At 49.5% G+C, this 26397-nt stretch overlaps 1 protein-coding gene across 1 annotated transcript in view; it reads right to left on the reverse strand.

Moving 5' to 3' along the window:
• The window catches only part of CA10 (carbonic anhydrase 10), a 474049-nt gene that overhangs the window by 102708 nt on the left and 344944 nt on the right, over positions 1-26397 (reverse strand). The gene's annotated exons all lie outside the window — the stretch shown is intronic.

Consider the following 26397-nt stretch of genomic DNA (forward strand, 5'->3'; position numbering starts at 1 on the left):
TTGGCCAGTGGCCTCACCTCTGCTGGGATCAGATCTCCAAGATCATTCTTCTCCCTGGAGAGTCTCAAAATCCCAGATTCATGGAATAATTCATGCCAGCATGGACTGCCAGGGGTCTCCAGTCCAAGCCCGGCTCGAGACAGGGGAGGTTGCTCAGGGTTTGGAATTTCAAGCATCCAAGGATGGAGATCACACCTTTGCTTCAAGGCTGGGTGTCACCGGGTTTGAAATGTTCATTTTCCCCTACATTTAGTGAGATTCCTGCTGGCAGTGTCCACCAGGAGCCAGCTCCACCCACCCCAGAGCCTCCCCCAGGCTGTTCCTCTCAGCCTTCTGCTCCCACCACCAAAGCTGAGCCTTTCCCTCAGCACAGCCCACGGTGCTCACACCCCCAGAGCAGGCACAGCACCTCAGGTGTCACCTCAGGAGTGCTCACAAGAGGAGAAGCATCCCCTCCCTTAGCCTGCTCCCTGCCCAGCTGCCCTTCAGGGACACCAGAGGTGCCACCAGCTCCTGTTGGCCACCAGGAGTGACACTGGTCACTGCCCCAAATGCAGAATTATTTCAGCCCTTACTTTTCTCCTGAACACAGCAATGGGCAGAAATGCACCGAGAGCAGCCAGGAGACCAGGAGAAATTCCAAAAGCTGTCTCAGCCTCCCCTGCGGCTCACATCCCATTTCTTGGAGGTTTGGGGCATTGCAGAGAGAAGTTCTTCTGTACAGATGTCTTAGCTCTGAGGTTAGCCAAGGAAGCTGCCCTATTTTCTCCTTGGCCAGGAGCTAATATTGAACTGGGTAGCAAGAGGGAGAGAAAAAGGAGGTTAGTGGCCTGAGCATTTGGGTCACAAGACCACAGAGAGCCAGAGCAGGCAGCAGAGGGACAGGGAAAATGGACAAGGACAGGGGACAAGGAAAAGGGACAGGGAAAATGGACAGGGACAAGGAAAAGGGACAGGGACAGGGTCAGGGACAGGGAACATGGACAGGGACAGGGTCAGGGACAGGGACAGGGGACAGGGGACAGGGAAAATGGACAGGGACAGGGAAAAGGGAAAGGGACAGGGGACAGGGAAAAGGGATCGGGACCGGGACAGGGACAGGGAAAAGGGACAGGGACAGGGGACAGGGAAAAGGGACAGGGAAAACAGACAGGGACAGGGAAAAAGAGATAGGGATAGGGAAAAGGGACAGGGATGGGGACAGGGAAAAGGGACAGAGATGGGGACAGGGAAAAGGGACAAGGACAGGGATGGGAGGAGGTGAAGGAGCAAAGTTGGGATTTTATTCCAAGAGGTGCCTCTGCCCAAGTTCAGGTGCAAAGGAGACCAAGTGCCAAAGTCAACAGAAGAGATTTTATTTAAGAGTAAATGAGAGGCAAAGCAGAGAAAGAAATAGGAAGAGAGGAGAGAGGGGAAAGAAAGACAGTGAGGGAGATGAAGCAGAAGCTTTGGCAGTCAGGTCCCAGCAGGGATGAACTCAAACAAGGTCCTGACCTGGTCTTTACAACATCAGGAAGGAAATCCCCTCCCCAGCCCGTCCCTCCAGGGCTGCTGTTGGGAGCAGAGCTGTCACCAGCCCTCACCCGTGGCACTGAACTGCTGTGCTCGTGCATAACGTGGGCAGCCAGGAGCAGCCAGGAGCACTCGGGCTCTGTGACAAACAGACTGCACAGATCCCATCCCGGGGCTGCAGCCTGGACTCTGCTCTCCTGCCCCACCTCCTGCCGTCCCCTGCCCTTCCCAGCCCCAGAGGAGCATCCCCAAGCGAATCCCCAGCTCTGTCACTGCCAGCAGTGTTGGAGTCCAGGGCATCCCTCTGGGCACCCTGGAAAGTCACAGACCTCGGCAGAGAGGACTTGGACCTGAGAAAGAGGGTCTGGGGTCTGTGCAGGGGTTTTGCCTGGCACAGAGCCCAGGAAGACACAGGCTTTGATTTTAGTCCATGTGAAAAACTTCGAACACAGAGAAGAATTGCAAGTCACAAATGTGTAACAGACAGTAGTGTAGTTATCACCATGTGGAAGATGTTGTAGTTTGGGATTTTTAGAATGTAGATGCAAAGGGACAAGATGGAGGAATTAGGGTGGAACTCTGGGTTCTTCTTCTTCCCCCTTGGCATCCATTTTCTGCAGTGACGTGGGCACAACGTAGTTTGATAGGATTCGGTCAAAGTAGAAATGACCCTGTTCATATGGGTGATAGGCATTGGTATGGAATGGTAAATAATAACCACGTAATTACCTGTATAAGAGGTAGTGACCTCCCATCACAGGGGGAGTCACATCATGTCCGAGCTGCTGTGAACACCTTGGCCGGACACAGAGAATTGTAAAATAAGAATTAATAAACAACACGAGAAACCAAGAAAATCAAGGCCTTGAGACTCCACATCATTCTCGCACCGAGCCCCACACCGAGCACAGGGACACAGACTCAACTCAAATCCTTCAGAGGTCGGAGAGGGAAAAACACTCCCTTGGACCCACACAAACCATCAGCCTTGGAATCTCAGGTGAGAGAAAATCATACAACCCGAGAAGCAGCAGCAGCATCTCCATAAAAGCCCTGGGAAGCAGAGAGAGGGGTTGTGCATGGGGTAAAGTCTCCCCAGAGCCAGCCCTGTGAAGAATTTCCGGCTCCTCCAGGCCACGGGAGCAGCTGGATCCTTCAGGGGGAGCCTGTCCCAAATGAGGGTGATGGATTGTGCTGCAGGGCTGGGAGCAGCACGTTGTCACCAGGGCCATGCAAAGCATCTCTGTCCCTGCCTGGGCACTGCCAGGGACTCAGGCTCCACCCCAGCTGTGGGGTTTGCGGTGTAATTGCTTTTCCCACCACCTGTGACCATGGAGCTGCCTGCAATAGGAGATCAACCACCCCAGAAATTGCTCTCCGCTGCTCCTGGCTAAAGCTTCTGTCATTGGCCGCCTCTGCCAGCTAGAAAATTAATGCTGGCAGGAGTGCCAGAGTCTGAAGACATTAGGTTCTTCCTCAGTGACAGGGATTTTTGGCAGGGAGGGACAAATTAGGGAAGTGGAGGCAGCTCTGGACCCTCCTTGCCCGGCGTTCTCATGTCCTGCCTTGCTGGGCTCTGCTCCTCTCTGACCTGAGAGCAAATCCCAGCCCAGGCAGATTCTGGGCGTGCTTTTGGCCACCCCAGGTCTGAGTTTACACCTCGTGGGTGACAGTCACACTGCCCACACCCTTTGTTCATCTTAATATTTACAAGAAGCCAACAATATTCTATGTATTTGTAACACCAGCCCTATGTGCAGGCAGAGTTGCCTGCAGACCGTACGGGGACAAATCCCTGTCCCCAAAGGATGGGACACAGCAGGAGAGGAGAGAGGGATTTAGGGGTGAAGGACAGAGCACCAGGAATTCCTGCAGCCCTTTCCCAAAGCTGCTGAAGTAGGACAGCAGGGCCTGGCCCACTGCAGGGACACAGCCCTGCTGGGTGTGAGGATAAAAGAAAGGCCAAGCCTGGGTGAGACACAGATTAACATTTAGTTCAGCTCCTTCAGCAGCAGGATGGGGGCTTTGCATCCTTCCAGTAGCTGTCCTGCCCTGCTGCGGGGAGCAGCACAAAAACCTGGCCCAGCTCCCTGCAGCTCATCCTTAGGCCAGCTGAGAACAAGGGGGAAAAGTGCCATTTGTTCAGCTCTGGGATTTATTTCATCTCCAGGAGATGCTGATGCCTTGAGAAGGCTGAGCTGGAACAGAGACTGGACAGAGACAAGAGAATAAAGTAGATATTTATTGAAAGGCCTTTAAGGACACACCTTGGGCAGGACAAGAGCCTGACCAGGGCTACACCCAAGGTGGACCCAAAATGGTCACAAAATGGACAAATGGTCACCAAGTCTCACACTTTGATAAGTTTTGGTCCATTTGCATCTTGGGGTTTAATTGTCCAATTCCAGCTCCAGGTGATGAGGTCCCATCCTTCTTGTTCCTCCCTTCAGCCACCCTTGTTTGTGCTTTTGGGCCTGAAAACTTGTCCCAGTTGTCCTTGGTGTGCAGCAGGAAAAGGATTTGTTTTGTGTCCCTGCTCTGTGCAGAGCTGAGTGACACTGACTGTGAGCTCAGAACTGCACCCCTGGGCAGCACAGTCTGAAATACATGAAAGATAAAACTTAAGGAATCAATGCAATTCTGAGAGTTTTCAACAGCGATTCCGAAGGTGTTTTCTTTCCAGAAAAATACTTTGTTTTTTATTTAGTCCAGTTCCTCCATAGGAATAACAGATCTTTCTCATCCAAAAATATTTTCATTTCAAATCTCTTGCCTTGAAGAAGCTGTTTTGCATCTGCCAGGCCATGGCAATAAGTCATCCAAAGCCTCACCTTGCTGTGTCAGGTGCATCTTCTTCTCTGCAAGGTTTCCTCAAGATATCTGTTCTGAATATCATCTCTGTGAAGGACAGGGTACCCACCTGACTGATAAACAGCTCCTGCAGCCAGGCAGAAACCCCTTCTGTTCCTCCTGACGTTTGCTCTCTGCTGGATGCTTGCAGGATGAGAATCACCAAAAGCTGAAATTACGGAGATTGGACGGATTTGTGAATTTGAGTAGTTTGCTCGTGGCCTTGCACTGTGGAGCTTTGAATATCTCAGAGCCCCTCCCTGTGCCTAAAGGGACTCACAGAGAGCTGGAGGGACATGACAAGGGGCAGTGGTTTTAATCTGAAAGAGAGTGGATTTGGATTAAATATTGGGAAGGAATTGTTCCCTTTGAGGGTGGGCAGGCCCTAGAACAGGGTGCCCAGAGAAGCTGTGGCTGCTCCTGGATCCCCGGCAGTGTTGGACATTGGGGTTTGGAGCAGCCTGGGACAGTGGAAGGGGTTGGAATGAGATGATCCTTGAGGTTCCTTCCAACCCAAATCATTCTGTGACTCCATGACCCTACAATTCCTCAAGAACGAAGATCCCACAGCCATTCCTGCTCCTGTCCCAGGGTCTGAGCACTCTCAGGCTTAAAATATTTTTCCTCATTGTCCTGGATTTGTGAGATAAGAATGTATTCTATTTGCCATCTGTTGGAGGTGGGGGGCAGTTATCTTATCTCTTCCAAGAACAATGTCTCCCTCCGGGGAGATGTCTCCTGCTAATGGGCCATTAAGTGACTCACTGCATGACTGATAAGGTACATCATCCCATTGTGAGATGCTCCACCCAGAAGGAGGAACCAAGTATTCCTACCTGCATAAAATAAGCTTGGTCTAAGCCATCGGCCCCAGTTTTCTTCACTGGATTCCCAGAGGAGCAGCCATCTTCGCTGGATTCCCAGAGAAGCAGCTTCTTCCCTGCTGGATTCCCAGAGGAGGACCAGGCCCATCTACTCTATCACCAGACCTTCACAGAGAACTATACCCTTCTACAGGATCTCTGCTTCAGCAGCATTTCATCTGCCACTGCAGGAGGCACAGCCACCATCCAACTGGACTTTTACCAACACCCTGACTCCTCAGGGTGTCAGGTTTTCTGACTGTATCAGTAGTTTTGTTTGTACTAATTACATTTGTTGTTCTTTTTTTCTATTTTAGTTTTTTCTAGTAAATAACTATTATTCCCATTCCCATACCTTTGCCTGAGAGCTGTTTTTTTTATTTTGAAATTGTGGTAATTCGGAGGGAGGGAGGGGGTTTACCTTTCCCACTTCACAGGAGGCTTTTGCCTTCCTTTACAGACTCCTGTCTTTTCAAACTAAGACACTCATTTATAACCAGTGTTTCCAGCTGCCTTTTAGCCAAACTCCAAAGGGAGATGTGGGCTCTCTTCCCTACATCTTCCCCCTGGAGTTTAAGACATTCAAGCAAGAACATTCCTCTCCCAGGCTGAAGACTTCTCCTCTCAAGACCAATCAAGCCCCATTTCTGTCTACATCAGATCCTCCACCCATCCTGCTTCCCTCAGCTGCACTTGCACCACAATATCCAGGTCTTCTTTTGGGAATCAAAAGCTGGACACAGCTCCCAGATGTCTCAGCTGTCAATAAAGGGGAATAATCCCTCCCTCTTCCCTGCTGGTGACACCCTGGCTGCCACAGCTCAGCACTGAGCCTGGAATGTGCCTGGCTTGGAGTTTCTGAGGTTCATCTGAACTTCCCAGGGGTCTGAGTGCTCCCCCAGCCTGCTTTCATCCAGGCTCCCCATCCTCTGCTTCTCCATCATCCTCTGCTCTCCATCCCCTGCTCTACATCATCCTGTGCTCTCTATCCCCTGCTTTCCATCATCCCCTGCTCTCCATCCCCTGCTCTCCATCATCCCCTGTTCTCCATCCCCTGCTCTCCATCATTCCCTGTTCTCCATCCCCTGTTCTCCACCCTCTGCTTTCTATCCCCCGCTCTCCATCATCCCCTGTTCTCCATCCCCTGCTCTCCATCCCCTGCTCTCCATCCCCTGCTCTCCACCCTCCTCTCCCCAGCCCCTGATCCCAGCTCTTCATGGACACACGGAGCAGTGCTGACACCAGGATCAGCCCAAGGGAGGCTGCAGGGAGGCAGCCACAAGCTGGGCTGTGTAAGAGGGATTGCAATCCTTTAAATTTGCCTTTCCAGCCATTTTTATCCCCAAATTATCACCTTGATCCAGTCTGTGCCTCACCAGTTTGCTGCAAGGTGACCTTGGAGATTTTGTTGCTGCAGAGAAGGAAAAAAAATCTCAGAGTTCTGCTCTCAAATGCTGATGTTGCTCCTGTGGTGGTTTGATCTGGGAAGTTCCATCCTGGATGGATCCAGAGTCACTTCTCAGCTGTTTCCTGGCTCTGGAGCTGTTCTGAGCCTCAGGAACACATGATATGTGTTTCTCCAGGGAAGTGTTTGTATCCTGACTGCTGCAGAAGCCAGGCAGGGTTTCAAAGCCACCAGGAAACTTTTTAGGACCGAGTTCACCACCTTTACCTTGTCCTTCCCAAAGGAGCAGTCAGGAAGGGTTTGAGAAGGGCATGGCTTCCACAGGGGAACTGATCCAGCATGGAAAAACCTTCCAAAAGTCCTTATTTAAAGTCCTTAAAACCCCTTATTTCCAAAAGTCTTGTTCTACCCAAGAAAAAAATGGCCTGAAGAAAACAGAAGCTTCTCAGCATGAAAGTTTGTAACAGAAACACTTCTCACTTGGTCTTTTTCAGCACTGAATTTGTTTCTTCATTAAAATACAGCTTCATTTAGAAACCAAACTGATTTCTGCAGCTTCACTTGCTTTTTCTGCATCTCTCCGCTCAGCCCAAAATTAATAAACTCTGCTGATGGAAACCAGCTGGGATCTTAAACACAAGCTGGGCTTGCTGCTTCTTGGAGCTTTAGTCCAGGCTCTCATGGACTGGGATAGCACAGGGACCTGTCACCAAAATGACAGATATTCCTTGGGAAGCAGAAATCTTGGAAAGGTGCTGCTCCCACCAGATTCTTCTAAACCACCCCTCTGGTTGTGGAATCTGAATTACATGGGGCCTGTTGGTCCCCTCACCTTCCACATCCCCTCCCCAGGGCTTGAAAACTTAAACTGGGCTTAACTGAAGGTGTCTTGAGTTTATTTTCCAAGCAAACTGAAAAACGTGCCCAGCTTTGCATTGGGAGCAGCTGCACTCTGAGTAGCCACACACCAGACGGTGACTGTACCCTTGGATTTCGAAATCCCCCAGGTGGGGCTTGATTCCCGCTTTTCCAACAGAATGGGGTTTTTTTCACCCTGCCTTTGAGCTGCCCAGCCTCATTTCGGTGCCAAGGCTCCCCCTGCAGTCACTGCAGAAACACAGGGAATAAATCTTGCTTTGAGCAAGGTATGACCCCTTGGAAGGAGCTGAGTCCCTCCCCAGAGGCCACAGGGCAGCCCAGACCCTCCAGGAAGATGGAAGAGTCATTTCCAGGGATTCTGATCTCTTCCCTGCATGGAAATGGAGCTAAACGTGAAGGAAATGAAGATTCCTTGGGTTTGTCCCCACACTGAGGTGCTTCATTTCCCCATCTCCCTCCTCTTCCCTGAATTAGATATCCCAGCCCATCCATTGTCTGCTCTGTATTTCCAGAGGTCACTTTGCATCCCAGCTCCTGAGAGAATCTGTGCCACGGAGTCAAGGGGATTTCTGAGCCCTCTTTTATTTGCACGTGTATCAGTGTTGCTGACAGAGAGGATTGCAGGGAGTACGGATGTGTTTGAAATTTGGAAATTTCAGGGCCGCCATCCCAGCTGGGACAGGGCAGAGAATGCAGGGAAGGAGAGAGGAAAAGGGAAAATGAAAGGAAAGTAAGATGAAGGCAAAGGGGCATTGCAAAGGCAGAGGAAGAGGAAATGGGGAGAGGGAAGGGAAAGGGAAAGGGAAAGGGAAAGGGAAAGGGAAAGGGAAAGGGAAAGGGGAAGGGAAAGGGGAAGGGGAAGGGGAAGAGGAAGGGGAAGAGGAAGGGGAAGAGGAAGGGGAAGGGGAAGGAAGGGAAGGAAAAAAGAAAGAAAACTACAACTTTTTTTTTTTGTGGCTTCAAGTGATTCTCTGTGAAAACAAGGAAATATTCCCCACCAGAGTGTTTCCTTTGAAGAGCACATCCCTTCCCTATGCTGAGGAGCATTCCAAGCAGGGTTTCTATCCTGAGATCCAACAGAAAACTCCTCACACATCAGAGCTGTGCCCAGACCTGGCTCCTGCCCCTCTGTCCCAGCTCTCAGCTCATTTTCTCTCTGCTCTGCCTCCTTTCTTCCCTTGACTCCCCTTTGCACTCCTGTCCTGCAGCGTTTTCACATCCAAATCTCTCTCCTGCAGCTGCCAGGACACTTGGAGAGCCCCCACAAGCTCAGGAAGACCCTGCCACACTCCCAGGGACCCCAGCTCACAGCTCCACTGCTTTTCTTCCTTTATCCACAGATATTTTCCCTTCCTGAGTGAGAAGTACACCCGAGTGCTGTGCAGAGGCTGCAGGTCAGGGTGACGAGAGGAAAAACACTCCCAGCACAACTCATCCAGGGAAAAGGCTGCCAGGAGCCACACAAAGGCCTTTTGATAACACTTACCTGGAAAAGTGCCCTCTGCAAGACATTTTCAGCCTTTGAAAGAAGGCCTTGAACATGTTTCAGAAGAGAGTTGAACAGATTTGCCCCCAAATCCACATTGTTCTAAACCACTTTTGACAAAACGCTCCTTCCCATCTGAACATCTGCTCCCAAGTGAGGTGCAAGATGCTCCCTCGTGATAAAAAAAATTAAAGCATCCCCTAACTGAACCTTCATTTTTCATCCAAATTTCAACCTGGACTCCTCAACAAAAGGCCAGAGACCTGCCCTGTGTTGCTGCCCATCCTTTTGGCCTTTCCATCCCTCCCCGTTTTGTCTGATCAGCAATGTGACTGATGTCAGCTCTAAGGCAACCTCGGTGCCCACATGTGAGTGTGGCCGCTTTAATATTCATCTCCTGCCAGCACTCAGGGTTCAGCTGCTCTCCTAATTAGTGCCTGGCTGCAGTGGAGAGAATTCTTGTGGAGGAACACTGCCCTTCCACCCTGGGGATCTCATTTTTCTCTGCTCTCTGCTGGCAGGAAATCTGCAACAGAGGGATGCTTAATCCTGCCGGCCCTGCCAATCTCAGCTGCCATCTTCCTGCAAAGAAAACAGGAGGGCTGGTGCTGCGCTGCCTGCCGAGGCTGCTCCAAGGGAGCTTTATCTTTAGCAACAACATTTCTGCTGAGCTTGACGTGGTAAAACTCCGGAACAGCTCAATTTGAGAGGGTTTCAGCCCTGCTGAGGTCAGGGTGTGGCAGAGCTGCTGAATTCGGGGTCTCTCCAGCACATCATTTTGGTTGTAGAGGGCTGCTCGTTGTTGCTCTCGTTTACTTTTCATCATTACTTTTCATCATTTGTTAGGCAAATCTCCCTTCGAGTGTTCTCATCCTCATCAGCCACTAAATAAATCAAACCCGGGAGGTTCTGCAAGCAGAGCCCCAGAAAGCCCCGGTTCCTGTCAGCCCGCGTGTTCCCGGCAAAAGGAGCTCTGTGTGTGTCCCAGAGGAGAGTTAAAGATCTGAGAGAGCAGCTGAAAATTCATCAGCCGAGGTTTTTTTGCAGCAGCTCCCGCTTGCACGGAATGAAAATCCAGAGGCCGGCGCCGGTGGACAACTAAAGATCTCCACCTAGTGAGTGGCAGGGGCAGGGAAAGATCCCTCTGCAATCCCGGGATTGCTTCCCGGGAAACCACCGGGAAAAAAACGGGAAGAAAAAGTCCCGCGGGCAGTGTTCAGCCCTGAGCTGGGGGGATTTGCTGTGACACCACCCCGGGGTGGCAGCTCCGTGCGGGGACAGAGATGCTCCGCCTGGGCACGTCAAGCTCAGCTTAACCCCGGCTTTAGGCCAGCGTTAAATCCGGCTCTGTGCGCCCTGACCCCTCCCGAGGTGGGCACGGCTCTGCCTTAATTACAGCCCAGCAAATTACACGGCGCACTAATGATGCTGCCTCGGGGCTGCGGACCTTTGCGGACGATGACATTTTTCCTGTTGATGGCATTACCTATTCCACAGCGAGCAGGAGATAATTGTAATTTCCTGGGCTGCTCCGAAACGCATAAAGTTTATGGGTAATCTTATTAAAGCTTTCAGATAGTGGGGAAACTTTCTGTTATGAGCTGAGAGAGAATTAATGGCCGTTCTTTTGTGGTTGGCACACAATTAAATCTCCAGGGGGGTGGGATGTTTCTGTTTCATCTCAAAGGCGTGATTTGCACTTTATTAAAAGAGTCCCCTCTTGCCTTGCAGGCACTCAGAGGCTCAGGGTTGTTCCTCCCTCCATCCTGCCGAGGGTGTGAGCAGCCCCCAGCCCTGCCCTGCTCTCTGTGCCCAAACTGTTCGTACAATGAAAGGTTTTAGGGGGAAGCAGCAGCTCCACAAGTGGTTGGTCACCGTGGGGTCACTGGGCTGTGGGCAGCTGAAAACGAAAAAACAGTGAAATCCAAAACAATGTTTCTCACAACTGGGCATGGTCACTTTTGGAGACATTTCAAGCTGGAGGTTGCACACCTTAATGGGGGTGCCTGGAGGTCAAAAACAGTGAAAACCAAAAAAAATGTTTCTCAAAACTGACCATGGTCACTTTGGGAAAATTCAAACTGGAGGTTGCACACCTTGATGGAGATGCCCGGAGGTCACAGACCTCCAAATCTCCAAACTCATCTTCAGCCCTGGGCTGGTGGAAGAGCTTGTGTCGAAGAGCTTCAGCATCTCCACACCCATGTTTGTGAGCTAATAAGAGAAATCATTAAATGCAGATTGAATTAAAGAAATATAATTGCTCCAATTAGTATGATTTTTGTTAGGTAGAATGGTAGGGAGAAACATCCTTGTTGCAGGTTGTTCCAAGTATGGGCCAGGCTGAGATCATGGGGGCCACTAAAGTTGGAAAAGACCTCCGAGATAAAACCTGGAGTTCAACCTTCAGCCAAATCCCACCATTCCCACTAAACCATATTGTGAAATGCTACCTCCACTTGGCTTTTGGACACTTCCAAGTGTTGGGAACCTGTTCCAGTGAGGAAAGACACATTCAGTGAAGAAATTCCATAGAATCATGGAATGGTTTGGGTTGGAAAGGACCTTAAATCTCATCCAGTCCCACCCCTGCCATGGGCAGGGACACCTGCCATGAACCAGGTTGCTCCAAGCCCTGTCCAACCTGGCCTTGAATTTCTCCTGATGTCCACCATGAACCTCCCTTGCCAGGGGGTGGCACTGGATGAGCTCTAAGGTCCCTTCCAACCCAAACCATTCCATGGTTCTGTGATCTGCACTCAGGTCCTGCTGTTGGAAGAAAAGGAGGATTTTTGGGGGGTTGAGGAAGGGCAGCAGCAGCACCTGCAGGGGATTGGGACAACTCTGCCTCCTTCCCTCAGGGATGGGATGGGAAACAGGATCTGCTGGACCTGACAGATCTTTGTGTCCCAGAATGTGGCTTGGGACTGTTCTCTCACCCTCAGCGTGGCTGAAGGCCCAGGGGAGCAGCAGGACTTTGTGGCAGAGGGAAGATGTGGAGCAACTGGAGAGTTCAGGAGAGGCAGGCAGGGAAATCAGATCTGTCAGAGACATGAGCTGGATTTATTTCATGTAGGACAGACTGAATGCAATCAGTGAATGTCCAGCTGTGAAGAGGAACAGACCAGAGCTTCAAATCCATCATGGACAGGACACAAGGAAATGGGTTTCAGCTGGAAAAGACAAAAACAAGCAGGATACAGACTGTGAGAGCTGAAAGTCAGTGGAAACATTCATGTGAAGGGCTGGATCTTGTGATCCTGTCCCACCCCTGCTGTCCTCCAAGCTTTAATTCAGCTTAGAAAACTCAACAGACACTGTGAGTCTGTAATTAGGAAAGAAAGTCTTCATTAAAAACTGAAATAATTGGCTGGATATTTGAATCATGAAAGAAGGATGTTGGAGACTGCAGGAATCTGAGGATTCTGTAACTCCATATGGGAAGAAACTCCTGTGTAACATGCTCTGGGTGACTGTTCCGGTGTCACAGCACTCAGAGATTGCATTTCCCACCCCCACTCCTTAAAAACAAAGCAAAGCCTGATCCCGGGGCTGAAAGAACCTCCTGTCATCCTCGAGCTGGCAATTAAAACCACCGGAGGTGACAGCACTGGAAACACTTCAGAATAATTGAGCCACCTTCGAGTTTTCTAAGATTTGCTTGTTTGTTTTGAATGCCTTCTGCTCGGAGGGAGAGGAGGATTTCATTACAGCCTGGAAATGCCTCACGTGGAAGGCACAGCTCCAGGCACTGGGATCCTCCCTGACAGGACGTGGAAAGTTTTGTGCTTCCCAATCTTTCGGCCCTGCAGACACAGAATCCCTTTTTTTTTTTTTTCTTCTTTCTGACTTGGCAACTCAGAAAGACTTAAAGTCAAGGGGCTGCAGGAGAGGTTGAGCCCTGGGAAAATTCATTTTGTGGGCCCATGAGAAAAAACAGCCAGGGTGGGATGTGATGGGATGGGAATGGGATGGGATCTATGGGATGGGATTTGGGATGGTATGGGATCCATGGGATGGAATGCAATGGGATTTGGGATGGGATTTGGGATTGGATAGGATGAGATCCATGGGATCCATGGGATGGGATTCATGGGATGGGATGGGATCCATGGAATGGGATGGGATCCATGCTATAGGATGGGATAGGATTTGGGATTGGATGGGATGGGATCCATGGGATGGAATGGGAAACAGGATCTGCTGGACCTGACAGCAGATCTTTGTGTCCCAGAATGTGCCTTGGGGCTGTTCTCTCATCCTGCCCCTCAGCTCTTTCACACAATTTAATTTGCAAAATAGAAGTTGGGAGTTCACCTTCTGAATAAATTCCAGCCTTCTCCTCTGGCCAGCACTGGATCCTGCTGATTTCAAGCCTTGTCCAGGTGTATTGATTCTTCCAGCAGTGAAAACACTGGCATATAAATTGCAAATTGGAGCCAAGGGGAAGTGGCTGCATTCAGAGCACATGGAATAAAGGAGATTTATTCCAAGGGAAAAGAGTGTTTATTCATGCCATGACCTCAGGGCCCTGGAGAGGGGCTGTGGTGACCTTGAGGCAGTGGCTTAGCAGGGACAGCCACCACTTAATAAGTGACTTCAGCAGAGGCAGAACAAATCCAAGGAAAATGCTCCAGGGGCTGATCCTCTCCATGCAGCAAAATGAACACCCTCCCTCTGGCCAGGCTCATTCCCTCAATCCTGGTGATTCCCATTATTATTCTGTTTTCATGTGGCAATAAATGATGTAATTACCAAAAGCCAAGTGCTGATGAACAGGCTCCCTGGCAGGGACACAGCCAGGCTGGGACAGCAGAACTCCTTCTCAGGGATGCTGCTGGGCCCTGGCTCTGCCTACAATGGGAGAGGAAATATGGAAAAACAATAAACTGCCATCACCTTTGCCAAACTGAAATGGCAGATACTGATATCAATGTCAGATCTATTAATATAGATTAATTCAGGGATTACTGTCAGGGATAATTAACCCACCCATCACAAGGCCATGGGATACACCAGTTGGAAATTTTCCAGTTAATGCTATTTGAGGTTTCCACCTGATTTTCAAGAATGTAATTGATGTCTTAATTATGAAAGACACCTGTATTAACCCCCTTCCCAAACAGTTCCTGTCACTGCTGTGATTTACAGAGGCTTGGGGGTCTCTCACTGCCAGTCCCCACTGTGATCCTTTCTCCTTGGAGGCATCTCCTGCTCATCCTGCCCATCCTGGCTGTGCAGAGGTGGAGCATTCAGAAAAAAACAGGATCAGGGAATCTTTTGTTAACCCCAGGACAGAGCTCAGCCTTCCCCCCGTGCAGAAGGTCCTGTGCGTGCCCATTTCAGATCAGAATCGCAGCATCATTAGGTTGGGAAAGAGCTCCAAGGCCACCCTGATCCCCCCTTTGTCTCCAGCCCAGAGCACTGAGTGCCATCTCCAGGAATTCCTTGGACACCTCCAGGGATGGGCACTCCAAACCTCCCTGGGCATTTCCAAGGCCTGATCACCCTTTCCATGGAGAAATTCCTGCTGATGTCCAACCTGAGCCTCCCCTGGCCCAGCCTGAGGCCGTTCCCTCTGGGAGCAGATCCCAAATTCCCCCTGACTGTCCCCTTCTGTCAGGGAGTTGTGCAGAGCCATAAGGTCCCCCCTGAGCCTCCTTTACTCTAGGCTGAACAACAAGATCAAGGAATAAATAAATCAATCAGTGACAGGCGTGGCAGGGACAGCTTGGATGGGTCACACAATCATGGAATCATAGAAGCGTTTGGGTGGGAAATGACCTTAAAGATGATTCTGTTCCACCCCCTGCCTTGGGCAGGGACACCTTCCCCTAGCCCAGGTTGCTCCAGATGGATGATCCCATTCCTCCTGCCTTTCCAAACCCTTCTCCTGTTGAAACCCAAGGGTAGAGACCATACTTTGGACTGTCCCTGGCCTGGGGGGGCTCAGCACACCCCAGTCAGGCAGATCCCCCCACCAAGCTGAAAAACACCACAGCTGCCACCACAATTAAAAATGCAGACAGGGAAAGCAGCACGCAGCCAGCAGGGAGGGTATTTATAGCTCCTTATGTAAAGCAGATACAATGGAGCCATTTGGAGCTGAAATGGGCTCAGTTCTCCTCTCTCATGGAGCAATCTGCAGATCCCACCCCAGCCTGCTCTGCTGAGAGACACAGGACACAGCCCCAGGGGCTGAGGACTGAGGAGAGATGCGAGGTTTTGTGGTTTGTGGGAGCTCAGGCACCTGGGAATGATGAGCATCATCCTGCTCCACACTTCCCTGAGCCCACACAGGCACTCCCTTCACCCTGCCCTTTCCTGGAAAGCATTAATTGCCTTTACTCAGAAGCAGCTCAAGGCAAGAACCCTGACCACTGAGGTCTCACAAGTGATCAATTAACTCCAAAAGGTCGTTCTGAATGGCTTTAAACAAAGTGCAAGCACATGGAAAAGGAGTTATTGCTTCCTGAACATCTCAGCCTGTTCCCTTCTGATGTGCTGGTGAATTAGATATTAAATCCACAGATGAGCTAAATGAGTTAATCGTGGCTAATGTCATTACCAGCAGTAGCAGAGGAATCAAAGATGATTAGCCACTTGTCATAAAGTCTTAGCACAGAGGACAGAGAGAATTAATTTGTCCCACTGACCTCCTTTTGGCTTCAACAGGCTTCTGATGGATGTGTGCTGGAAATACAGGAAATAAACAGGGAGGAAAGGAAATCCAAGATGATAGAACACCTGAAATACATGGGAAATGTAAGACTTGCAAGTGATGTTCTAGAAAAGCAGGATGGGGAGGCAGAGATTTGCCAAGCAGCTCTCTCCTAACCTGAATTATCCCATGACTCTGACAATGTTCACTGCTCTCCTGTTTGGGAATCACTTCCCAGCTGACTCCCTTTGGGCCACAGACAGCTTTTCTATGGATCAGCAGGGCTGGAGACCTTGTCCTTCCCTAGCCCTGCCTGCTGCCTGCTTTCCCCTCCCTTGACACAGCCAATTTCCCAGAGGAGATGGATGGATCCTCCAGCAGCACCGTGTGTTTAATATGAGCTATTTTTCACCCAGCCTGTCACTCCAGTGAAAGAAGTGTGTGCCTGCACAATAAACATGGAAAAAAATCCCCCGTTGCATTTGGTTGATCCTCTGATGGCTGTCAGGAAACCTCAGGGGCTTGGGAGTGACTTGGGGAGAATTTTATATATAATATAAAATATATTATATAATATAATAGTATAGTATGGTATAGTATGGTATAGTATAGAATATATTCTATATAATAATTATTATTACTGTAATTAATTTATGGTAATTTAGGTAATGTTAACACATCTATTTAATAAATATATTAATTAAATTTCATTTATGTCATTTAATAAATATATTAAATAAACAATTATTGTTGTTGATTTTTTATTATTATTATTATTATTATTATTATTATTGTTATTATTTGTGTCTCAGCTTCTCCCCAGCCCTTCCCATTTAAAAGTGTGTCAGCCTGCAGCAGCAGCTCCTGTTTTCATTGCATCAGGCTGCCAGAGCAGCAGGAGCTGTGCTGGTTCCATCAGCACTGCTGTCTGGGGCAGGGAATTATCAAAGGGAAATCAGCTCTGACTCAGCCCTGTCCCACAAGCTCAGTCCCAGAGCTGCCACTCACTTCACAAAGTGGGGCCAATGCTGGGACATCAGCACTGGGCTGGCTTCTCCAGAAAAGCCCCCCAAACCTTGGGATCACAGGATGGGAAAGACATCCAAGATCATTCATTGTGTTCAACCTTTGAGCCAATGTCACCTTGTCACCAAGTGCCACCTCTGCAGGGCCTGGTGCCACAGGGCTCCTGGATGGCACAGTGGGCCAGGGCTGCTAGGGATCTGTGTCTGCTGGAGCCAAATGGGGTTAAAACACACCCTGAGCACCCATGGCTGGGATTTCCCCTGGAACAAAAGGAATGAAGCAGGGCTTTGGTACAGCTCTGAGTCTGCCCTTGGTGCCAAACACTCCTGCCCATGCTGGAGATGGAGTGTGGTCTCCATCAGCTCCATGCTCTGGGGCTCTTGGCCCAGCAGGGGAAACAATTTCATCCAATTCCATCAAATTCCATGCAATTCCATCCAATTCCATCCAATTCCATCCAAACCATGCATTTGGCCAGTGGAACATCACTGAGGTTTTCTCAGAAATCAAGCAGCAACGCTTCCAAAAGTTTGTGCAAAACCCGCTTCTCATTAGCAGCTGATTTCCTGTATAAAACCTGGAGGTGCCTTGTCACCACATGTCTGGTGGCACTTCTGGAGGCCTTGCTTGGAGCCACCACCCCTCCAGAACTGCCCACGGCAACGTGTCAGGGGCTCCCTGACAGCTCTGCCTGACCCTGTCCTCTGTCAGTAAATAACCAAGTGTGCCCTGACACTGAATCTTGTCAAATTACTGTTTTATATCAATACTTACACTGACACATCTCTTTTTAGAGTGAGGTGGGACTCTCTCATCACACCAGCCCTTCATGGAGCAGACAAGGCCCAACATGACCCAGACACTTTTTCCATCTCATCTTGGCCCAGCCAAAACCATTTTCTCCTCCTGAGTCATCAGCCTCTGCTGCTTTCTCTATCTCCTTTTTAATGTCACTCCTAGGCCAGCCCCATTTCTGCCACACAAATACAGTTGACTTTCTTAAGCACTGCTCAATATTTCATACCCAGACTTCTCAACATCACAGACTATTCCCAACTATCTCTTTAATCATGAGCAATTCACTGAAAAAGCCTAAAATAGTGCCTTTTTTTTTTTTTTTTTTTTTTTTTATCTCCTTTTTAGAAGGAGGGGACTGAGTTTGGTGGAAGGGGAGGATGAGTAATGAGGTTGTGCTCAGGGTGTTTGGGCAAGCAGCACAGAACTGCTGTGAAATCTCATGCTCTGGAAACCTTCCTGGAAACTCTCTGCAGTTTTCTTCCTACCTGAGCCATGCACAGATTGCAAAGTGCCAGCAAAGGCAGAACAGGAGTTTATTTGCAAATATAAGCATGAATCATTTTTCCCTGACTGCTCCTCTGGCTCCAGGAGCCCTCCCATGTGCTGGTGCCTGAGTTTCCATCTGCAGAGGGAGCGGGAGCAGCTGCTCTGCTGTTCCAGGCAGTCTGGGAACCAGGAATGGCCCTGCTTGCCTGACTCCCGTTCTCATTCCCAGCCTCGAGTCCTGCCCACCCATCTGGGCAGGATCATTCCATTTCCCACAGCACATTTTGCCCCAGGCCAGCCCTGCCTGGCTCTGCAGGATCCAGAGCCACCTCCTGGGCAGGCAGCCCCTCTTCCCAGAGCAGTGTGTGAATAAAGCTGCACCACCCCGAGTATCTGAGCCTTTCCGAGGTCACAGCTCACACTGAGGTGTGTCAGCAGGCACTGCTTCTCCCTGCCCTGAAGAGGCATCACCCAGGCCGGGGGGACAGCAGAAAGGGCTAATTTTATAGCTCTGCACCCCGGGCCAGGGGTTTGGCTGCACAAAGGAAAAGTGCCTGACACCTGGACAGGCTGAAATTCCTTTGCACCCTGATCCTGTTCTCTGTTGCACCAAGAAGCTGCAGGAGGACACACGAAGGTCGCTGGCACAGGGCAGCGAGTCTGAGATAACTTTGCATGAGGAAGGAGAAAAAAAAAAACTCTCCAGGGATTACAATAAATTGCCACCTACTTTTCCCAAGGACTCCCATGAAACACTTGAAAAAGTGACCTCATTAATTAAGGAGATGGGTTAAGGATCTCTCCACATACTCTACTTAATTGCAATTCTGTCATTCCCAGTGAATTCTTAAAGCCATATTGATTATTCAAAGCTCTGTCCAATCAATAAAACAATAAACCATGTATGCTTAAAAAAGTGATTAAAGAGATAAATACAGGAGACATTTTAAAGCACCCACGTGGTCCTGCAGCCACTTATCCCAGAGCAAGCAATGGTAAATCTATTTCAATGTCCTCATCTAATTGCAGAGGGGTGATTGCCTCGTAAATTTATTTTAATCCCTAATCCATGTCCAAAGCAATTCCAAACAGAAATCACCTCAAACTCTAATGCTCCCAATTTTCCCTTGGCTGCTTGCTCCATGCCCTGCACAAACAATAGTCATGGATGAGCAGGGTGAGAGAGGCTGGGAATGTGTGAGGCTCCTGCAGGGCTGGCAGGGAGAGCAGGATCCTGAAGGACAATCCAATGGGAAGCTGCAGGAATAGAGTGGGTGAAACTTCTTTATTGCAGAGCAGGCAGCTGTGTCCTGCAGCCTGGAGCAGCCCTACACCCTGGAGCAACCTCAAACATAAAGCAGCCCTACACCCTGGAGCAGCCTCACACCATGGAGAAAGCCTACACACTGGAGCAGCCCTATACCCTGGAGCAACCTCAAACACAGAGCAGCCCCACACCATCAGGCCAACATTCTGGAGCTGCCCTACACCCTAGAGCAGCCCTATACCCTGGAGCAACCTCAAACACAGAGCAGCCCTACACCATGGACCAGCCCTACACCGTGGAGCAGCCCCACACCCTAAGCAACCCTACACCCTGGAGCAGCTCCACACCTGGAGCAACCTCACACCACTGAGCAACCCTACACCATAGAGAAGCCCTACACCATGGAGAAGCCCTACACCATGGAGAAACCCCACACCTGGAGCAGCCCCACACCCTGGAGCTCCAGCCATTCATCACTGGCTGCAGCCACATCTGCTGGAATGCCAGGGCCAGGAAAGTCCCTTCATTCCTCATTCCTGACTGGATATGTCCTGCTCTCAGTGTGGTTGATGCTCCTCCAGATTTGCTTCTCCTTGAGTGCAGCCCTGAGCACCCACCACAATCTGCAGGGCCCCTGGGGCCCATTCCCACTCCTGTTCTCCAGGATGTGGCAGGAGAAGCTCATCCCAGCTCCCCCAGCCTGTCACCCTGCCTTCTCCCTGAGATTGTGGGGCAGGACAGTCATCTCCCCTCCCACACTCCTCCATCCCCAGAGCCAACTGGTGTAGCTGGAATCTCTTCTCTTGGGGCCACTGGTGTGTCTGTGGGACTGGGGCTTGACCTGCCCCTGTCCCAGCCCTGTCCCTGTGCCCGCGGGGACAGTCCCCATGTGCAGGGCTGGAATTCAGCCCCAGGTTTGAGACTCTTTGGCAAGATATCCCCAGTTCCCACTTTGGCCTAGCCTTTTTCTCCTTTTAGAGAAATAAATTATTTGTGTTTGTACAACTTATCATGAGTTTGGAGCTAAGAGATCCCCAGGGCTTCCAACTAGAAAGGATCCAGTGTAAGGGCTTTAGGCTTGGGGAAGAGGAGGAAAAAGCATTTCTGGGCTTGAGGTGAGGTTTTTTTTTTATTATTCCTTTTTCACATTTTTTTATTGAAAAACATTGTGATTTAACAAGTACAGTTGTTGTTGAACATAAATACATAATGTGGAGAACTGGGACATGGCAAAGCTCTGTGATTGCATAAATATTCAAGCTGCAAAAGAAATAGAAGATTTCAAAGGTGCAAACCTAATTATGGAGTTGTTATCTCTCGCCCTGTAGTAATTCAAACATAAAGAACAGCTCCCTGTGGGCTGGTGGGGACCACATTGCAGGTCTGAAATGCTGAACCTGGAGAATGCAGAGTCCTGGCACAGCTCAGGCTCCTCTCACCCTCACACACAGCTCAGCCAAACTGAGGGCACAGTCTGGGACTGTCCCCAGGGCCCCCATGTGTTGTGACAGGTGGGACAATTAAAAAAGGTCTTATAAAATCAGGCCTGCTCTATTAAATTAATAGCTGGCCTGTTATTTTTTCTAAGTGCAGCTAAAAAAGAATCTGTAAATTCCCAAATGAAGCTGTTTTGAGAATGAGAAGTTCCTTTAAAACAACAATCTATTCTGAGGGTGAAAAGTAAATGCACCTGGGATGCACAAGGGATTTGTCCCATGAGAATCAGTAAATATGTGAACAATCTGAGAACTGATAGATTTGATAGACAAGTAGAATGTCTTTTACTGACCAATAGAATAATTAACAAGAAAGCTGTTAACCAATTAGAAGTCCTTGAGGTTTGAAAAACTGTATAAAAGACAGCATTCTGTCTTTTATAATAATAATAACAAAAAATGAAAAGCACAATAATATTTTAAAAAGCATTAAAAAAATTAAAAGCATAATAAAGAGGCTTCTGAACTTTTATGGTGTCACTTTGTGTGCTGTGACTGTCCCAACAGTGACACCCGTGAGCAGAGCCTTGGGGCTGGCAGGGCAGTGACACCTCAGGCTAGCTCTCCTTGGGGCCCTCCTGCTGCACTTGTTGCCATGAGCGACAATGTGACACTGGTGACACACTCACCCCATTGTCCTTTGAGATGTGTCAGAAAAACCCTTTTTCTGACCCAGAGATGGAGCTCCTGAGAGGTGCTTTAAATACTTTTATTCCATTTTCAGTCCCACAAGAAGGGTGAGACAATACAGATGTTACAATTCACACTATCACAACCAGAAGCCAAACTATTTCCTAATAACAATACATTATAAGTGTTTTTTGGCCTATCAGCTTTTACCACACAGCCTTCCCTTCTCCACACTGACCAGGACCTGCAGCCTCTCCTCATCAGAGAGAATCTCCAGATCCCAAATCACCTTTGCGGTCCCACTGGACCCTCTCCAGTAGCTCCTTGTCTTTGTTGTACTGCAGAGCCAAGAACTGGACAAAGAAACTCACCCAAGTTTTACTGCCAGCCCATTTATCCCAGGATTTGTTCATTATTGTGTCCAAGCAGAGAAAAAAAAATCAAAATCAAAACCCCACAATGAAGTCTCTTTACCATGAGACAGCTGAGGGAGGGATGCAGGTCCTGGGAAACCTCAGGATGGGGTTGCTGCTCCAAGTGCACTGCAGGTTTCCAGTGACAGTGCTGGGGAGAGGGTCGGGAGAAGTCTTTTTTGGGATTCAGGTTCCCCTGCCAGAGGCCTGAGATGGATGCAGCACTCTCGATTTGGGATTTGGGATTCTGCTGCCCCTGCCAGCATCATCCTACAGAGCAACAGCACCATCTACTGCTCCTGGAGCTGTGCTGGGCACTGTCTTCTCTTTCCTGCTGATCTGGGCTCCAGCCATGGCCCTTCTCCCTGCTGCTGGACACCTCCAGGGATCCCACAGCCATGGGGACGTGGGTGGGATCCATGGAACATTCCTGTCTCTGCAGGAGGGGCACAGCCCAGGCTGGGCCACACAAACATTGGCAGCACCACAGGGGAGAGAAAAGAAGAGTGTGGAGCTGTTAGAGAGCACCCAAAGAGGGACACAAAGGTGGGGAAGGGTCTGGAGGGGTCACATGAGGGCACTGGGGTTGTTCAGCTGGGGCAGATTGAGGGCAGAGCTCCTGCAGCTCCTCCCCAGGGGCAGCTCTATGGTCCCTCTGAGCTTTCCGAGCTTGTCTCCCAGCCAGCTCTGCTCTTCAGATACCATATAAATGAGTTATTCTTTTGGGTCCAGATTTCAGACAGAGATGTGATCTTGCCTGGAAGAAGGAGCAGACTCAGACTTGGTGGTAATTTGGAAGGTGTTCATTCAGGGCAAAGCCCAGGGCGCCAGAGCGTGAGTGTGAGTGAGGATTTTGGCTCTCTCCTGCCCTTCTGAACAGGGGCGTTACTGATGGAAATGAGGGGGAGTGATTTAGGTACAGGGGACATTGACATTGCCATTTTGGGGCAAAAGGGGTGGGGGGAATACCTGAAGTCTTGGCTGAACCATCTGGCTTTGCCAGAGCCATCAAGTACCAGGGTGTGTCCATTGATAAGATACAATAGAGGGTACAATAGACTGAGAGAGGCTATTGAGGGGGTACAATGGGGAGGGAGAGGCCTATTGAGGAGATAACAACAGGGATTAGGGAAAGGGGTGTGGGTAGGGATGAACCATTACAGAAACTCAATAACAAAAATCATACAGAACTTTAGAAAACCCAAAATGCACATTGCAACAAAGCTCCAGTCTCTGCTCTGGGACAGGGGCAGAATCAGAGCCTGGAGCTGGGCCAGGGAGGTTTGAGGAAGGAGGTGAGGAAAGGAGATACCTCCATGAAGGAGTGTATGATTTGTGCAGCCTTTCAGCACAGCAGACAGATTTTTGTGAGTGAACCCCAAGCCCTGTTGTACGAGAACATCCTCCTCACACTCCTGTTTTTACTCTGATATTTCAGGGAGAAGGATTATTTTCCACCTTGCAGCTCAGTGGGCCCTGCTGATTTTTAATTTTTTTTTCTTTATTTTACTCAGCCATGGCCTGCAGAATTTCAGTGCCCCTTGCAGCCAAGTGTTTTCCACCTGCAGGTGCACATTGTGGAGCTGTGGCTGACATGGAAAACAAGCAACTAGGCAGCAGGGCCTTCATTCTTGCTGCTGCAGACATGGGAAAACTCCAACTGTAACAGAGTGTCCTCCAGGGCTGGAAAAGGCAGGAAAGGTGCTGAAGTAGCCTCTTTGCTTGCTGAGAACACAGAAAATACACAGGGCTTCTGCCCTGAGCAAACCAACAGAAACAAGCACACAAGCCCTCCCACAAAGAGAAGCCTTTCCATGCAGATCAGTGACAGGACATACCCACAATACTTGAAAAAAAACCTCTGCCAAGCAAGAAGAAAATGCAGGAGGGTCTAGTGCAGTGAGACCAAACAATCTCACCTCTCTGGAAATTCCCACTTCCAAAGGCCTCCAACAAGTCTTTTGTTTTATTTCCCATCCCCAGGCAGATGCTCAGGACTCTGGTTCCCAGGAGTCCTGGGCTTTTCCCAGCACAGACCAGGACAGCCTGGACTCTTCTGGGTCGCATCCTCCCTGGGATCTAAGGCCAGCTCTTCTCCCACTCCCACTCTTTCCAGCTGTGATGCTGGAAGGGGAATGTTCTTTGTTCAAGGAACAGCCTTTGTGGTGCATGACACTCAAATACCTCCAAGTTGAAGAGTCCATGATGAGCCCCTCCCCATGCTCACCTGCTCAGCTCTGGAGTATCTCCATGGGGAGAACATGAGATGGGGCAGGGGAGGGCACTGGCAGCACATGGTGCTGTCTGCCCAATGTCCAGAGACCTTCACCTGGGCAGGCACAGGGCCTGTGTCCCATCTTGGGAGCCACTGACCAAGCTGAGGCCTGTGGCCCTGATATTTTCTGAGCCTGAGAACTGCTGAGCTCTTCCCAAAGGAAACTTTTCAACAGTTTTTCCTCAAACAACCTTGTGTAAACAATATTCCTTTCCCATAACAACAGGCGCTGATTGCTATTTCTGTTACTGAGCCAATGGAGAGGTGTCAGTCACAGAATCACAGAATCACGGAATCACAGAATCACAGAATCACAGAATGTGTAGGTTGGAAGAGACCTTCAAGATCATCGAGTCCAACCCAGCCTTAACACCTTAACTAGGTCATGGTATCAAGTGCCACATCCAGTTTCCTTTTAAACACATCCAGGGATGGTGACTCCATCACCTCCCCAGGCAGACTATTCCAATATTTAATCACTCTTTCTGTGAAAAACTTCTTCCTAATATCCAACCTATATTTCCCCTGATGAAGCTTAAGACTGTGTCCTCTCGTTCTGTCAGTTGCTGCATGGAGAAAGAGACCAACCCCCAGCTGTCTACAACTACCCTTCAGGAAGTTGTAGAGAGTGATAAGGTCACCTCTGAGTCTCCTTTTCTCTAGGCTAAACAACCCAAGCTCTCTCAGTCGTTCTTCATATGGCTTGTTTTCCAGTCCCTTCACCAGCTTTTTGTTGCCCTTCTCTGGACACGTTCAAGCATCTCAACATCCTTCCTAAACTGAGGGGCCCAGAACTGGACACAATACTCAAGGTGTGGCCTGACCAGTGCTGAGTACAGGGGAAGAATGACCTCCCTGCTCCTGCTGGCCACACCATTTCTGATACAGGCCCTCTTGGCCACCTGGGCACACTGCTGGCTCATGTTCAGCCGGTTGCTGACCAGAACCCCCAGGTCCCTTTCCTCCTGGGCACTGTCCAGCCACACTGTCCCCAGTCTATAACGCTGCAGGGGGTTATTGTGGCCAAAGTGCAGGACTCGACATTTGGACTCATTAAACTTCATTTTGTTGGACTCTGCCCATTGACCCAACCATTCCAGATCTCCCTGCAGAGCCCTCCTATCTTCCAAGCGGTCAACACATGCTCCCAGCTTTATGTCATCTGCAAATTTACTAATGAAAGATTCAATCCATATCATCAATGAAAATATTAAACAGGGCTGGTCCCAGCACAGACCCCTGAGGAACACCACTGATGACTGGCCGCCAGTTGGATACAGCACCACTCTCTGGCCATTCAGCCAGTTCCTAACCCAGCAGAGAGTGCTCCTATCCAAGCCCTGGGCTGCCAGCTTATCCAGGAGTATGCTGTGGGAGACAGTGTCAAAAGCCTTGCTAAAGTCCAAATAGACAACATCCACAGCCCTTCCTGCATCCACTAGGCGGGTCACCTGGTCATAAAAGGAGATCAGGTGGTCAAACATGACCTACCTCTCCTAAACCCGTGCTGGCTGGGCCTGAGACCCTGGCCATCTTGTAGGTGCTGCATGATGACACTCAGTATAAATTGTTCCATTATCTTGCCAGGTACTGAGGTCAGACTGACTGGTCTATAATTACTGGGATCCTCCTTCCTACCCTTTTTGTGAATGGGTGTCACATTGGCCAGTTTCCAATCTTCTGGAACCTCACCAGTGAGCCAGGACTGATTGTAAGTGATGGAGAGTGGCTTTGCAAGCTCATCTGCCAGCTCCCTCATCACCCTGGGATGAATCCCATCTGGGCCAATAGATTTATGAGCATCCAAGCATCTCAGCTGTTCCCTGACTGCCTCCTCTTGGATAATGGGGGGACTATTCTGTTCCCTGTCTACCAGCCCAGGAGGACAGTTGTCCTGTAGGCAAGTCGTCTTCCCACTGAAAACTGAGGTAAAGAAGGCATTAAGCACTTCTGCCTTCTCCTCATCAGCAGTTACTAAGTTCCCTTCCTTGTCCAATAGAGAGCAAAGGTTAGCCTTACCTTTCCTTTTACCATTAATGTATTTATAGAAACACTTTTTATTGTCCTTAACAGAAGTCTCCATTTGGAGTTCAAATTGAGCTTTGGCCTCCCTAATTTTTTTCCTACATTCTCTAGCAGCCCCCTTAAATACTTCTCAAGGGACCTGGCCCTCTTTCCAAAAATGGTACATCCTCTTTTTATTCCTGATTTCATCCAAAACCTCTTTGCTCATCCAGGCTGGGCGTTTGCCTCGTCGACTGGTCTTCTGGCACACAGGGACAGTCTGTTCCTGTGCCCTCAAAAACTCTGTTTTGAAGAGCACCCAGCTTTCTTGAACTCCTTTGTTTTT

This window comes from Zosterops lateralis, assembly GCF_965231275.1.
Source record: "Zosterops lateralis genome assembly, chromosome: 18".
NCBI lineage: Eukaryota > Metazoa > Chordata > Aves > Passeriformes > Zosteropidae > Zosterops > Zosterops lateralis.